Below are 17,236 nucleotides of genomic sequence, written 5' to 3'. Positions count from 1 at the left end.
AGAAATAGTGGGTGTTCTGTTTAAAAAATAGTCAGTGTTCAGTTTAAGAAATAGTCATTTCAGTTTACGAAATAGTCAGTATTCTGTTTAAGAAATAGTGATAGTACAAATGTTCAGTTTAAGAAATAATGATAATACTCGTGTTCAGTTATAGAAATAGTCAGTGTTCAGTTTAAGAAATAATCAGTGTTTAATTTAAGAAATAGTGATAGTACTAGTGTTCAATTTAAGAAATAGTCGATTCAGTTTACGAAATAGTCAATGTTCATTTTACGAAATAGTCAGTATTCAGTTTAAAAAATAGTGATAGTACCAGTGTTCAGTTTAAGAAATAATGATAATACTCGTGTTCAGTTATAGAAATAGTCAGCGTTTAGTTTAAGAAATAATCAGTGTTTAATTTAAGAAATAGTGATAGTACTAGTGTTCACTTTAAGAAATAGTCGGTTCAATTTAAGAAATAATCAGCGGGTAATGGCGGTTCGGGGCAGGTATGGGCAGGTTCCTACTTTTAAAAAAGAGAAACGGGGCGGGCTGGGGCGGCCTTTGTGATTTTCGGTTTGGGCCGGTTCTTGGAGTATAGGAACTACGGGTACCCGAACCGGCCCGTTTGTAATTAAAATGGACGGACCAGATTGATGAAAAAGTTACCATATCTAATCTGAACCGTTAGTTTTAGTTTTACCCTAAGTTCTCTATCTCTCTCTTCTCGACTCTCACTCTCACTCTCAGACTCTCAGTCATTCCCTCCTCGACAGTTCCCTAAACTCCAATCGTCATCCCCCTCACCAACTGTCGATTCTCCTCGGTGAACACAACGGCACCACCCATCATCCTCATCGACAAATCCCAGAGAACCCAGGGGCTAGGACATCAACCCTGCCGTCGATTCTCTCTTTTTTGACAGCAACCCCCGCCGTCGTGACAGCCATCACCCCATCACCGTCATCGAGGACACTGGTCTAGTACCAGCCATCATCCCTCTAAAATTTAGGTAATTTTGAATTAGGGTTTTGTTATTAATTTGAAATTTTGAATTTTGGGTGTAGGGATTTTAGGGTTTTTAAATTGGAATTTGGGATTTTAGGGTTTTCGAACTAGGTTACTAGAGTTAATTTTGCAGTAGATTAATGATTGAATTGATAATTTTGCAGTAATTTGGCAAGCTTTGAGGCCATCTAACTTCTAAGTTCTTAAGGAAATTAGATACTTGATTAGTAGATAGTGTGGGTCTATACATTTCTTCTTCCTTTTGAGTTGAGTTGGATGCAAAAATTGGTCAAAATCTTGGTCTGCATTCACAATTTGTAGATTCTTAATATTTCTTCTTCCTTTTAAATAAAAGGAAAACTAACCAAAAGGGTTTAAAAACATTAAGTTTTAACCAAAAACCATGTTACAGTTTATTTAATGGTTAGTACAAAGTTCAATTTTAAATCAGCCCAATAAGAATAGCCCAAGCAATAACATTCCGCTTTTACCCTTGACGGCAAGCTTTATCTCTCCCTCCCTATTTCGATCTCTCCGTCTAATATCTGCAAGCTCGATTTCGTCTTTGAGGTCCTGCCGTGGCGTCTTCTGAACCTCTTCGATGCTCAGCTTCTGCAAGCCTAGCCTCGACATGCTCTCTTCTAGGAACTATCTCCGGCAGCTTCTGTACATGTGCGAGCACTCCTTTCTAAACCCCGCCGCCACCATCCGCTTAGCACTCATGGAGGTCGTTGATGGTTCCAGAAAGAAGTACATCGATCACGATGTCGTAGTTGCCGATCGACTGAGCATTAGGGATCTGGTGTTTTTCACCGTCCCTGATTACCTCCTCATCCTCTTCTTCTTCATCATCTCCCGAGTCAAACAACAACACGCCATTCGACTCGCCACGAAACGCGCGATTGAGTTTTCGTGACTCGCCACCATGTTTGACCAAGGATCTGAACTCGTCTTCGAGCCAGAACATGGCCTGCTGCATAAGATCCTCAGCACGCGCGAGGCAAACGCCGACGGACTTGTCGTCGACCATGGGACTCCAGTCCTGGATGGTGGCGATGAGGTCGTCGATTAAGTTAAGAAACGCCGCGGAATCAGCTGAGTAGCACCAGATTGGGTGGTTAGCAGTAACATACTGTGAGGTCCGACGGCTCAGCTACTTTAGCGAGAGCTCGAGGGCAGCGCAGCTGCGAGTGCGTTCGTCTTCGGAAGCCAATTTCTCACGAGAGAACCTACCGTTGAAGTTGGAAAAAAACTGCAAAATATCGTCAGCCATGTTATCGTTGTGGCCCATAGTATTGGCTATGTGGCGCGCCTGTCAGTATAACACGTTACCTTTCTCTTTCGATCTGGTTTTTGTTTTCAAAAATTTGCATGTTGTTGTTTCATTCCTGTTCGCAATTTACGATTTTGAATCTTTGCTGTTGAATTTCTTTTGCATACATCATTAGTTCTCGAACGCTTGAGATTTCTATGAATCCAATGATCTATTGCAACACCAACTGCACAAGTTCTTGGTATTAACAAGCCCTTTCTCTTTTATCTTTAATTTTGGATTATTGTGTTGGAAATTGTGATGTGTTCAAATTAAAAGTTAGGAAATTGTGATTAGTTTAGTTAATTGCTTTGATTTTTACCAAAGCAAACTGAACTATTTATCAAATTGAACTATTTATCAAACTAAACCACATTTTTTAACTAAAGCAAACTGAACTAGAAAACCACACTTTTTTACCAAAGCAAACTGAACTATTTATCAAAGTGAACTAGAAAACCACACTTTTTTTACCAAAACAAACTGAACTATTTATCAAACTGAACTAGAAAACCACATTTTTTTACCAAAGCAAACTGAACTATTTATCAAACTAAACCACACTTTTTTACCACAACAAACTGAACTATTTATCAAACTGAACTACAAAACCACATTTTTTTAACCAAATCAAACTGAACTAGAAAACCACACTTTTTTACCAAAGTAAACTGAACTATTTATCAAAGTGAACTAGAAAACCACACTTTTTTACCAAAGAAAACAGAAATATTTGATAAACATTTTTTTACCAAAGCAAACTGAACTATTTATCAAACTAAACCACACTTTTTTACCACAACAAACTGAACTATTTATCAAACTGAACTAGAAAACCACATTTTTTTAACCAAATCAAACTGAACTAGAAAACCACACTTTTTTACCAAAGTAAACTGAACTATTTATCAAACTGAACTAGAAAACCATATTTTTTTACCAAAGCAAACTGAACTATTTATCAAACTAAACCACACTTTTTTACCACAGCAAAATGAACTATTTATCAAAGTGAATTATTTATCAAACTGAACTAGAAAACCACATTTTTTTACCAAAGCAAACTAAACTATTTATCACACTGAATTATTTATCAAATTGAACTAGAAAACCACACTTTTTTACCAAAGCAAACTGAACTATTTATCAAACTGAACTAGAAAACCACATTTTTTTACCAAAACAAATTGAACTATTTATGAAACTAAATCACACTTTTTTACCACAGCAAACTGAACTATTTATCAAACTGAACTAGAAAACCACATTTTTTTACCAAATCAAACTGAACTATTTATCAAAGTGAACTAGAAAACCACACATTTTTACCAAAGCAAATTGAACTATTTATCAGACTAAACCATACTTTTTTACCACAACAAACTTAACTATTTACCAAACTGAACTATTTATCAAAGTAAACTAGAAAACCACATTTTTTTACCAAATCAAACTTAACTATTTATTAAATTGAACTAGAAAACCACACTTTTTTACCAAAGCAAACTGAACTATTTATCAAAGTGAACTAGAAAACCACACTTTTTTACCAAAGCAAATTGAACTATTTATGAAACTAAATCACACTTTTTTACCACAGCAAACTGAACTATTTATCAAAGTGAACTAGAAAACCACACTTTTTTACCAAAGCAAATTGAACTATTTATGAAACTAAATCACACTTTTTTACCACAGCAAACTGAACTATTTATCAAAGTGAACTAGAAAACCACACTTTTTTACCAAAGCAAACTGAACTATTTATCAAACTAAACCACACTTTTTTACCACAGCAAACTGAACTATTTATCATACTAAACTATTTATCAAAGTAAACTAGAAAACCAAATTTTTTTACCAAATCAAACTTAACTATTTATTAAATTGAACTAGAAAACCACACTTTTTTACCAAAGCAAACTGAACTATTTATCAAACTGAACTAGAAAACCACATTACTTAACTATTTATTAAATTGAACTAGAAAACCACACTTTTTTACCAAAGCAAACTGAACTATTTATCAAACTGAACTAGAAAACCACATTTTTTTACCAAAGCAAACTGAATTATTTATCAAACTAAACCACACTTTTTTACCACAGCAAACTAAACTATTTATCAAAATGAACTATTTATCAATCTGAACTATTTATAAACTGAACTATTTATCAAAGTGAACTAGAAAACCACATTTTTTTACCAAATGAAACTGAACTATTTATCAAACTAAAGCACATTTTTTTACCAAAGCAAACTGAACTATTTATCGAATTGAACTAGAAAACCACAATTTTTTACCAAAGCAAATTGAACTATTTAACAAACTGAACTATTTATTAAAGTGAACTAGATAACCACACCTTTTTGAACTAGAAAACCACACTTTTTGCCAAAGCAAACTGAACTATTTATCAAAGTGAACTAGAAAACCACACTTTTTTTACTAAAGCAAACTTAACTATTTATGAAATACTAAAACAAACTGAACTATTTATCAAAGTAAACTAGAAAACCACACTTTTTTTACCAAAGCAAACTGAACTATTTATCAAAGTGAACTAGAAAACCACACTTTTTTACCCAAGCAAATTGAACTATTTATCAAATTGAACTAGAAAACCACATTTTTTTACCAAAGCAAACTGAACTATTTATCAAACTAAACCACACTTTTTTACCACAGCAAACTGAACTATTTATCAAAATGAACTATTTATTAATCTGAACTATTTATAAACTGAACTATTTATCAAAGTGAACTAGAAAACCACATTTTTTTACCAAATGAAACTGAACTATTTATCAAACTAAAGCACATTTTTTTACCAAAGCAAACTAAACTATTTATCGAATTGAAATAGAAAACCACAATTTTTTACCAAAGCAAATTGAACTATTTAACAAACTGAACTATTTATTAAAGTGAACTAGAAAACCACACCTTTTTGAACTAGAAAACCACACTTTTTGCCAAAGCAAACTGAACTATTTATCAAAGTGAACTAGAAAACCACAATTTTTTTACTAAAGCAAACTGAACTATTTATGAAATACTAAAACAACCTGAATTATTTATCAAAGTAAACTAGAAAACCACACTTTTTTTACCAAAGCAAACTGAACTATTTATCAAAGTGAACTAGAAAACCACACTTTTTTACCAAAGCAAACTGAAAATGAAATTGAAATAATTTTCAATGAAAGGGTTGCTACAGAAAACATTTATGCAGGTTCTAAGTGGCAAACAAAATTAAGGTGGAGATTGGTAATTTGAACAACCATCGCCACCTTCCCCTCCTTAGCCACTGCAATGAGGCCAATCCAGGCTCGCTCACCCTCAAACTCGCACACCTCCTCCAGTTCTTCCCCTCCGTCGGTGCTCAAACACTATCTGCAATTCCCAACAGTATCAAATTGCTAAAAAACCACTCAAACCAATAAATAATCAGAACTAATAAATCATAGGGATCATTTGATTCCTATTAAATGAACATAATTTATCTATTTGGCTGCCTAGAAAATGCTGGAACAACAATTCAACATTTCACTAACTAATCCCAGAAACCAAGGACTAACCACAACAACAACAACAACAACAACAACAAAGCCTTTTCCCACTACGTGGGGTCGGCTATATGAATCCTAGAACGCCATTGCGCTTGGTTTTGTGTCATGTCCTCCGTTAGATCCAAGTACTCTAAGTCTTTTCCTAGGGTCTCTTCCAAAGTTTTCCTAGGTCTTTCTCTACCCCTTCGGCCCTGAACCTCTATCCCGTAGTCACATCTTCGAACCAGAGTGTCAGTAGGCCTTCTTTGCACATGTCCAAACCCATTTTGTGTACGTGTTGATGCTTCACTGCCCAACATTCTGTGCCATACAACATCGCCGGCCTTATTGCCGTCCTATAAAATTTTTCCTTGAGTTTCAGTGGCCTACGATGGTCACACAACACGCCGGATGCACTCTTCCACTTCATCCATCCAGCTTGTATTCTATGGTTGAGATCTCTGTTTAATTCTCCGTTCTTTTGCAAGATAGATCCTAGGTAGCAAAAACGGTCGCTCTTTGGTATTACCTGATCTCCGATCCTCGCCCCTAACTCATTTTGGCCTCCATTTGCACTGAACTTGCACTCCATATATTCTGTCTTTGATCGGCTTAGGCGAAGACCTTTAGATTCCAACACTTCTCTCCAAAGGTTAAGCTTCGCATTTACCCCTCCTGAGTTTCATCTATCAACACTATATCATTTGCGAGAAGCATACACCAAGGAATATGATCTTGAATATGTCCTGTTAACTCATCCATTACCAACGCAATAGGGTAAGGACTTAAGGATTGTTGATGCACAAAATCAGTGAGGAATTTGGTACAACAGAAAGTATTAAGTTATTGCTTTGGTCATTAGTGTGGATAAGTATGTAAATGGATAGAGACAGGAAAGCAAACATAAGATGTACGTGGTTCACCCAGATTGGTTACGTCCACGGAGTAGATGAGTTCTCATTAATTGTGAAGGGTTTACACAAGTACATAGGTTCAAGCTCTCCTTTAATGAGTACAAATGAATGATTTAGTACAAATGACATTAGGAAATATTGTGGGAGAATGATCTTGTAATCACGAAACTTCTAAGTACCGAAGTGTGGTATCGTCTTCACTTGCCTTATCTGTCTCATAGGTAGATGTGGCATATTCTCTGGAAGTACTCTTCCTCCATCCAGGGGTGGTATCTTTAACTGGTAAAGATGCACAAGGTAATGTATCAATTTCACTTGAAGCGTACTTGTATTTTCAGGCTTGGTCAAGCGCGATACAAACCATGTAGTAGGAATCCCCCAAGTCGCCGAGCTAGGGGATCTGCTGAAAGAGGTGACAGACAAGGTAAGCAATCAGAGCTCCAACCAATCAGTCCCAGATCAGAAGTTTGATTTCGAGTTCCGGCTGATTGTTCTCATTCTCCCTATCTTGCAGGCAGCATGAATGATAAAGAGAAGAAAAGGAGAATAGATGATATGAGATACTTTTTCTTTTGAAGAAGTAACTTTCCACAGGCTTATTCTTGAACTGGGCTGGAGGGTTTTCTGGTTTCCTCCAGAGTATAAGGCCGACTGAAGAATTAGAAGGTCAAAACAAGTCCATCAAATCTAGAGTACGTTCGACCCTGCTGATATGGGATACTTTTGCTGTTGACAAATTAGTGGATGTATCGGCACATGTTCTGTTACGCTTGTCTCCACATGCTTCCTTGTATCCTTCTTACTTTCCCTATTGGTTCCTCAGGCAGATGTGGTATCTTCTCTGGAAGCATAAGATGTTAAGATGAGTACTCGAGAGCAATGCTAGGTAAGCAATCAGGTAAAGGGTTCCAGGCAGTCAGTTCCTGACTGGAAGCTTGATTCCAAGTGCTGACTGATTGCTTTCTTTCTCCTTGTCTTGCAGGTAAGAATAAGGCCAAAGGAAAAGACAGGGAAAAAGCATGATATGGGATACTCTTACTTTTAACCATGATGATATGAGATATTCTTGCTCTGGTGTAGCTTGTTTGCAGAGGTATTATCGGGGGGAAAGAAAGCTGAGTATTTCGAGAGGCTTCGTTGGGAGTGCCCTCTCAGATATGAGGAATGGTTGAGCATTTTTGCAGGTCTGCCTGTCCGTTGAGGATGAGGGTCGACATATATAGGAGTCTCCTCAACAACAAGTAGTAATGCTATTCTTTTACCTTGCTTGGTCATAGCACGGTAGTGGGAGCTGCCAGCTTCACGTGTGTCAGAGCACTTTGAAAAAGTAGTATGTGGTATCTGGAAAGCTGATGTTGCGTGTGAAGATTACAGACAAGCTTTATCCAAGGAGATCTGGCTCTCGAAGTTGAGAAAGCAGTGCCTCTTCGGTTTTCGAACAAGCAATTCTATCGGGGATCTGGCTCTCGAGATTCAGAGAACGGTGCCTCTTCGATTTTTGAGAGAGCAATCCTGCTGGGAGTCTGGCTTTCGAGATTCGGAGAGCGATGTCTCTTCGATTTTTGAGAAAGTAATCATGTTGGGAGTCTGGCTCTCGAGAGGTTGACACACAGGGACTTTCCAATTATCCAGCAGTGGTGCTGTTCATTTACCCTTGTGGGTAATAATATGATAGCTAGACCTTCAAAATTTATGTGTCTAAACTTTGTTAGTGCTATTTCTTTGCTATTCTTTTACCCTTCTTGGTCATAGCGATGTAGTGGGAGCTGCAAGCTTCACGTGTCTAAACTTTGTCAGAGATCTTTGGCAAAGTTATCTGTGGTACCCATGAGCTGATGGTGCGTGTGAAAAGTGGATGATTGAACAGTTAGATTCACGTGCTTTCTACTTTACCAGAAATCTTCAACAGAATGCCCGTAATTTCAGCAAAGCTGAGTGTGCATGTGACAGGTGTTGACAACGCTGAAAAAAAAGCAGGTGCCTCTTCGATTTCTGAGATTGGCCCTTGTGGTCTCTGAGCAGCCCAGCTTTTGAGAAAGCAAGTGCCTCTTCGATTTCTGAGATCGACCTTCGTGGTCTTTGAGCAGCCCAGCTTTTGAGAAAGCAAACGCCTCTTCGATTTCTGAGATCGGTCCGCGTGGTCTCTGAGCAGCCCAGCTTTTGAGAAAGCAAACGACTATTCGATTTCTGGGCAGACGCTTCTTCGATTTCTGAAGCTCCGTCGAGTGCAGATTTTTATAGAGGCTGGCATTAAGTTTCAAAGCACACTTGAATCTTCACCAGTAAAAGCTCCCTTCTTACACTTCTAAGATCTTGATTTGTCCGACCTCTTCTCTCTTCAACACTTTTGAAAATGTCTGGCCCCTCCAACCGTTGTTTTGACTTGAACCTTGTTGAAGAGGCAGCCACGCCTTCTCCAGACAACATATGGCGCCTATCCTTCTTATCCCCTACTGGTCCTCTTACCGTTGGGGATTCCGTGATTAAGAATGATATGACCGCTGCGGTGGTGACCAGGAACCTTCTCACTCCCAAAGATAACAGACTACTTTCCAAATGGTCTGATGAATTGGCTGTTAAGGATTCTCTGGCTCTGAGTGTTCAGTGTGCAGGTTCTGTGTCTAATATGGCCAAACGCCTATTTGCTCGAACTCGCCAAGTTGAATCATTGGCGGCTGGAGTGATGAGTCTCAAACAAGAGATTAGAGGGCTCAAGCATGAGAATAAACAGTTGCACCGGCTCGCACATAACTATGCTACAAACATGAAGAGGAAGCTTGACCAGATGAAGAAATCTGTGTTGGAAATGTGCCCTAAAGCCAATCATATGATGATACTTTACGGACATTTCACATGTTAAACTAATCTAGTTTAAATATAAAGGGCAAAGATTATTGTTTGAGCCGTCTCATATAAATGTTATATGCTTAAACGATAAGTCCAAGGAATATGTGATTGGGAGAATGCAATCTAAAGAAGTTAGATTCATGAGACCATTCTTTCTTAGATACATCCTAAACGTTCCTGATCATAGGATTGCCAATTGGGCATTGATAGTCCGTTAAGATCTGTACGTGCTGTGTCTTCTCTCAGGGAGAGTGACTAGTCTCGAGTCATTGGTGTGTGTGACATCAAGACAAGTACGTAGGTGCTCAATAGAGAATGTGTTCACTGAACACGATCAACGAAGAGTTCTCATATTAATGTCACATGAGAACTCATGGTTGGGATAATGTAAAGTAGTCCTTTGACCTGAGGCATCACAGTTGTCTTGTGGTTAAGTCCTTGATCTTTGATTATGTCAAAGTCACTCCATTTGGAGGGTGTCCACGGCATCGTTGGGGTTAAGCCACTTAGCCATGGAGACAAGTGAATGTGCAACAAGGGATCTCTAACCTTCAAACCGTTTGAGGGAGAATACTCTATGATATGATTTGGAATCTCTGGCCAGAGTATGAATGAGATTTAGGAAGTCGTTCCAAATCACATTCAAGGTAATCATATAAGCACACGAATTACATTGGATAGTAGACATGAATAAATAAACTATCAAACCAAACAATGTGGTCAAGAGTATTGTATTAGAGAAAGACCGTATTGCATTTGTAATCCTAAACTGAATAGGTTCTCCACCTCTTCTGATTAGCTTGGGTAACCATGATATGCTGCTAGGTGTCACTCATGGTTTGTGGAAGCCCTAAACGTGTATAATCACTAAAGGGAGAATTGAAAGTTAGTTTCAATTCACAATCGATGTGAAATGGTTTTAATCGCCCACTGCCTCGCCAAAAGGAACCTAATGGATTGTACATCGTGTAAGGTGAAGATTGAAGAAACAATGGAGATGAGTAAGAATAATTAAATGGTTTAATTATTTATGGCAAGGATTAATTAATATGTTAATTAATCAAACGAATAAGTTCGTTAAAGACCTCGGGATAGTTTTGGACCTTAAAGCCCAATGGGCTTCGAACGTCAAGCCCATTGACTTAAGTTGTATGGCAATTTAATGAATAAAGATTCACAAAGGCCCAAGAGCCCAAATTCCCTATATGGCCGGCCATGTTAGAGAGAATGGCCTTTTGGTTCTTTAGGTCACTTATTTGAAGTGACTATATAAAGAACTTTATAGCCTAAAATTCATAATGGGTTCTTTTGGAGAAAATTGGAGAGAACATGTCTCTCCTTTTCTCTCTAGGAGGCCGGCCCCCTTGGAGGGTGCATCTAGCAATCCCACTACTCCAAGGTCACTTATTTCTTCTCCAATCTCTCTTTGGTGTGGAGACTTAGATGTTCTCAATTTTGGGAACTTGGAGAAACCTTTTCATCCATCCAAATCCATAGATTTTAGATGCAAGGAATGAAGGCCCTCTCTTTGGGTGATTAGCCTTTGCTTATGCAAAGAGGAATCTACAAAGGTATAATTTCTCAACTCACTTTGATTTGAGTTGAGTCTTGGTTCACCAATCTACTAGGCTTTGAATTTCATGGGTAATGTTTTGTTTTTGAATGCATGCAAGCATGATTTCGCCTTTTAATTGTTAATTGCATGCTATAGATGTTATTCAAATGAACATGTTTTCATAAAATCATCCTTCAATCTGATGGTCAAGTTTTACTTGATCATCAGCGGTTTGTGGGTTTGTTCCAAAGGCATTTATTGCCTTCGTCTTCTGGGGCTGTACCGCATAATGAAGCTCCAAATGATCACCCTCCGATGCCTCCTCCTTCTAGGGTTCTGTCCAGTACTGAGGCTCCGAATGATCCCCCTCCGGTGCCTTCTCTTTCTGGGGCTCTACCGACTGCTGAGACTTCTCCTAAGCAACCTTTGTGAAGGCTCCCTTTTGTTTGTTTATTTTAACTCATGTATATGTACATATTTGTAACTTATCAGAGATATCAATAAATAAGCTTTGCTTCATTTCCAACGTATTGTGTTAAATACACCAAAGTCTTCTTCACTGAGTAGGGTCGGCTATATGAATCTTAGAACGCCATTGTGCTCGGTCCTGTGTCATGTCCTCCGTTAGATCCAAATACTCTAAGTCTTTTCTTAGAGTCTCTTCCAAAGTTTTCCTAGGTCTTCCTCTACCCCTTCGGCCCTGAAACCAAGGACTAACCAACCCAACAAAAATTACATGCATTTTGCTTAGAAATTTTGAAACTTTTGCAGCCTTGACAAACAAAACATAAAACAAAAGACCATTTAAAATTCACATATTTTCCTTCATTTTCTCAGCAACCAAACACATGCCAAATTTTGGAGAGCAAACCAAATACTTACAAAGAAGGAACTTTGCCAATTGCCCACGTTGAGGTTAACCAAGCAGCGAGTATCTTCGATGCTCATGGTTCCTCGTTGGGCTTTCGAACTTCGTCTTGAACTGGGTGGAGGACGACGAGTTGGAAGCTCGGATTCTCGGGCTCCGAATTGTAGAAATGTAGCGAGAAAACAGGTTTGGGGCGTGAAGATTTGTGGGTAGGAGTTGGATTTTGTTGAGGTTTGGTGGCTTGGGAATGGAAAGGAGTGAAAGTGAGTAGCAGTAATGGGAATCGAATCTCAGCCATTGATGAAAACTCGTGGTTCTTCACCATGTTGGTCTGATGTCCAAATGGCGTTGGGAGGGATGATGAATTTTAGTAACTGCAACTTTGGCTAACGGGCCTGGGTTAGGCTCCGTTAGGGGCAATTTTGGAATATTAATTGTTATGCAGTTTGGGCTTTTTGGTGAGCCCGTGTGTTTTAGTTTTTGTAGGGCCTAAGATAAAAGTTTTGTGTCCTAATGATTATAATTTAAGCCCTTTTTATTAAATAATAGTTTAGGGTGATTTTTCATTAAATAAAAGTTAGCTCAAACCCTTTTCATTAAAGCTCCCAATATTTTATGCTTTCATTTGCATAATTGTGTTTAATTAATTCTAAACCCAATTCCAAACAATGATTGCTTATCCAAGTATTATTTAATTAGTTATAAAAAAACCATGGAAGATACAACAATAGCATTAAAAGAAAAAGGCCACAGCTATGGCATACAAGGCCCGAAAAACCCAAAAGTATCTGCAATGCCAAGCCAAACAAGCATTGAAAGAAAAAGGCCACAGCTAAGTCATACAAGGGTCGAAAAAACCCATAAGTATATGCAATACCAAGCCCAACAATCTCTCTCTCTCTCTCTCTCCATTTTCTTTCAATTTAGTTATAATGGATCCCACAAATAAAAAACCTGATCCTAATATCTTTAGTTTAGCTTAGGGAACACGGCACCTCCTACTTTTCTAAATGCATCCAACTAAGGCTCCAGGACTTGATGGGATGTCACCTGGGTTTTATCAAAAGCATTGGGAGATAGTCAACCAAGAAGTTTGTAATGGGATAAGGTATCTTCCATCTTTCAGGAATATGCTTTGGAAAATTAATTATACGCAGGTATTGACCTTAAAAACTACCAAGCCTACGTGGCGCGCAGTAACTAATAAGCTAACTACGTCATTCGATTATGTGCGGGGTGTGCCAACTCGTCGGTCGAACTCTATCGGGGAGTAGTATATGTTAATTTTGCGTTTAGGCGTGCTACTGACTTCTTGATCTTACGATTGTAGCTGAGGAAGGAACACGTCTTGGCCCTTGGGTTCTAAAACATGAAGACAAAGTTGCTAGTCTTGCGAAGTTCACGGACTGTCGGCGTCGGGTTTGGTCATGGTGATTATATTCCTAAGAGTATAAGTATGCTGAATTGGCACCCGACTATATGGACATAAATACTTGAATGAGATAAATGTCTTGATGGTAAACGTGGTTCGATCGTCAAAATGCCAATCTCTAAAAATACTTGTGAATATCCAATCATAAAATAAAACTTGACTTTCAATGTGCCGAGCCTAATAACCTGTAACACCTCACTTCATCAAGAAGGTTGATGAGATGACCTCTACCAACAATGATTGAGAAGTCCTTGTCAACCGAGACTTGGATAAATAACCAGTTGGCCTTGAAGCAGTGCTGTCTATCCAAACTGAAGTTGCTCATCGATCAGCTGATTATACGGCTCCAGTGCTGTCTATCCAAACTGAAGATGTTGTTGGTTGCCTTCACAGTGTTGTTTAACCAAATTGAAGATGTGTTGGCGGGAAGAAAGGGGAAGAAGATAAAATCTCAAAGATTGTTGAGAAGCTTTGCGCAGGGCAATTTGTGTGTTAATTTGAAGGGGGACTTGAATGATGCACCTTCTTTTCTATTTATAGTAGTAAAGACCCCTCATAGCCGAACTAGAAATGTACTCGGATTAAAACTCCTCAACCCAATTTGATTAGGTTTCGACCAGTCCTAGCTCCAATAGAACTTTGAACCAAGCTCCATAACAAACCAGATTCATTTCCTGATCCTAAGCATCTTTAGCTTTAAGACTCCTTGCTATAATAGGAGTCGACTACTTCACCCTTATCTAAACTAATTCTCCTCACAACAAGATTCGGCCAACCCTAACTGGACGGCCCACAAGAAAATTCTAGATAAATGCTACTAGGCCGAGAATGACTCTAAGCTTGGCCCAAAATAATATTTTGGGCCCAAACATCGCCCCCTCATTTCTAAGGTATTCGGCTTATAATTCCTGGTTGAGTTTTGACCTTGAAGAAGTGACCCATTATCAAAGAATAAAAACCTCTGCATTTCCTTCCAGTCAACCAAAAAATATCGCAAATCTCAAATATTCCAACCAGACGTATTTATTGTGCACGATCTCTTACCTTACCTGTCAGACTTCGAATAGTGCAAAACTTGACACGTGGCAGGTCTCCAGCATAACTATCCATCTTCAATCATACGTGCCCCCACGCTCAAGGTGTGCATCCTTAATTTGCGTGTTTTTGGGCCTCTTCACCTGAATTTTTGAAAATCCGTTATGATTGTGAAAAACTTTTGGTCGCATTTACCCCTCATCCTTTTAAAATTATACTGTTGATCTTCTTCTCAATTGCGTATAAATACTCAGCCTAACTTCATTCAATCTCTTACGCTTTCAGATTTCCAGAACTTCTTACTTTTTCCTAGAAAAGAAACCAAACTTTGAAATCCATAAAACCTTCAAGTCATCATCAATGGCCGCCAACACCTTCATCACCAAGCTCACTGAAGAATGTGACAAGTGTCGAGACTTCATCGATCGGAACGCCATTAAAACCCTTCGATCCGAAGATGATTTGAGCGCCTCCCACCAGACCTTGGGACCTTTTTTCAAGTATGATTTCCCAGAAACCATCACCTCGATGCTAAAGGCCCATTTCCTAGAAACCTTGTTCCAAGGGTATGATTTGTCGAAGTGGAAATTGGCCATTGAGATCAAGATGGATCGAGAACTTCTAATGGCCGCCCTAAGCTTCTGGCGTTCGGCTACCAACATTATGGTTCTTCCTCTCAGCCCCATTGGGCCGACCACGCTGAATGTCACGACCATACTTGGCACTTCCCCTTCTAGCCTTCCAGTTGATACCGCTCTTTCTTGGTATCAATTTAACTTAGATTTAAAGACGGTATTCGATGAGCGTGCCGTAGAAGCTTTGATGAAAGACAGTCAGGAGCCATTGAAAGAAGATGTGCACAAGCTGCACAAAAACTTTTTCAACTATAGCACCCTGATCACCCACTTCACTGGCTCAGAGGGGGAAACTCTCATGAAGGGGGAACACGAGGCCTTCTTGTTCTACTGGTATAATAAATTTATTTTTTTGTACCAAGTCAAACACGTCCTGGCCCGCAGCTCGGCCATCCTCGCCAACCTTTCTTGATGCTTGGCCGAGGCTTCTGTCTGGAGAATTGATCCGCACTAAAACGGCTTGTTCTGGGTCTTTCAACTATGGTTGCAGGTCTACTTCTGCATACTAAGGCTGGAAGTCCCATGCTTAAATTCTTCTGAAGCTATGGGCCTTCAACTAGCCTCTTACCCCATTCTTGCTCATTCGACCGAAGATGTCTTCAAGTACTTCTTCGGCTTTGAAGACTTGTCGGACAACGAGTTTTTGGTCTGCTACCACCAAAAATACCCGTTTCTATCAAGCTCCCAACATCGGGGTGGGAAGAGGAAGAAGATGTTGATCTTCGACAATCTTGAGGGTCATTTATCCTAGCTCATAACCTTCCCTTAGGTCGCGATGCTAGATGGGCCAATTAGGAGGTCTACCATCCTCACTTCATGGCTCTTCAACTTGGCTATCTCCAAGTTCCGCCTTCAATCGAATAACCCGGAAACCCATTGTACCAGCACCTTCGTCGATTTGTGGGATTCCTATGTCATGGACTTCTTCTGTACTTCGGCCGATGAAGTTTCAAAGAGACTTTTTGGCGATCGATCGAAGAAGATTCTCGCTCCAAAATCCTAAAAGACTGCTCAAGGGATATACCTTTTTTACTTCTCTTGTTTTCCAGCTGGTTGTTCAATAAAAAGGGCCGAGGTGGTCATGATGGTCGCAGCAAAAAAGAAACTTATTCCTCATCCCAAGAAGGCTGCGACTACCGCTCTTCCTTCAGCCGAACCAACTCCAGTGGAGGCCTCTGCTGTGCCTACCGTGCTGATCAAATGGCCTCACCTAGAGGTCGAGATGACTGGCAATGTTGCCCAGCCTCAGAAGCGTAACAAGAAAAAGGCAAAGAAGGGAGAACAAGAAATTCACGTTATTTTAAGTTAGACCATGGAAGTAACCACTCCTAGTCTCTCATTCCCCTCTCTTGCTGTCCAGGCCTTGGCAACGGTACCATGAGACCTTTGGTTCCCAACCACAGGCTAGTCAACAGTGGTCTAACCCACCACGTAAGCCGCTGTCATGGTCGAACCGTTTGTCACTCCCGTTATGGAGGAACTTGCAACCCTGGCACCGGTTGTTGCTCATGTTGATGTCAATCCAGCAGTTGCTACTCTGAAGAAGAGAACACCTACGACCGAGATGAACCCCCTGATCTAAAGAAGGTTATAGTGATTATCCTGGAAGAAGAGGTATAACAATTTCCTTTAATGCTCTTTCATTCTAACTAGATCTGTTGACTAAACGACCAATCATTTTAATGACCAGGAGAATGAGAGTAAAATACCCTCACTGGTGAGGCACCCTTAACCAGTCGAACTGCCAGCTACCAATCCCTAGCCGGCGGTGGAGGCGGTTGGCCAGGTCGACCTTTCTATGAGCGAATTAGGTTCGGGGCATGAAGTGCAGCCTCCAGCTGAGCTAAAAGCGACGGCAGAGACGTCGGTTCATCACCAAGACCAAAATTTCGGCATGCCTCATCAGGAGGTCACTTCAACTTCTTCAATGCTCAATTATTTTCTTCTATTAATTTCTTAACTTAGAATTTTAAACCAAGAAAGTATTAAATGCCAGGTGCCCAATCGCTTATTTCACCAAAAATTCTATACGTCGAAGGGCGTTATTTATATTTCCTATCCACCCCAATGGCCATCAAACATAGATAACCTTCATC

General features: G+C 39.5%; 2 long non-coding RNA genes and 1 pseudogene across 2 annotated transcripts; all 3 read right to left on the bottom strand.

The window, feature by feature from the left end:
- Nucleotides 1–1,437: 1,437 nt before the first annotated feature.
- LOC126622597 (exocyst complex component EXO70B1-like) lies at nt 1,438–2,432 on the bottom strand (annotated as a pseudogene).
- A 789-nt stretch (nt 2,433–3,221) lies between these two features.
- On the bottom strand, nt 3,222–5,468 carry LOC126620640 (uncharacterized). Its single transcript, XR_007622593.1, has 3 exons — nt 5,372–5,468; nt 4,298–4,369; nt 3,222–3,330 (listed from the first exon to the last, which is right to left on the bottom strand). It is a non-coding gene; the product is annotated as an uncharacterized LOC126620640 (long non-coding RNA).
- Nucleotides 5,469–5,481: 13 nt separating this feature from the next.
- Nucleotides 5,482–12,411, bottom strand: LOC126620639 (uncharacterized). Its single transcript, XR_007622592.1, has 2 exons — nt 12,053–12,411; nt 5,482–5,699 (listed from the first exon to the last, which is right to left on the bottom strand). It is a non-coding gene; the product is annotated as an uncharacterized LOC126620639 (long non-coding RNA).
- Nucleotides 12,412–17,236: the final 4,825 nt, after the last annotated feature.

Source organism: Malus sylvestris, chromosome 5 (assembly GCF_916048215.2).
Source record: "Malus sylvestris chromosome 5, drMalSylv7.2, whole genome shotgun sequence".
Taxonomy (NCBI): domain Eukaryota; kingdom Viridiplantae; phylum Streptophyta; class Magnoliopsida; order Rosales; family Rosaceae; genus Malus; species Malus sylvestris.
Note: the sequence above shows the minus strand (reverse complement) of the source record. Positions and strands in the feature narration are given on the sequence as shown.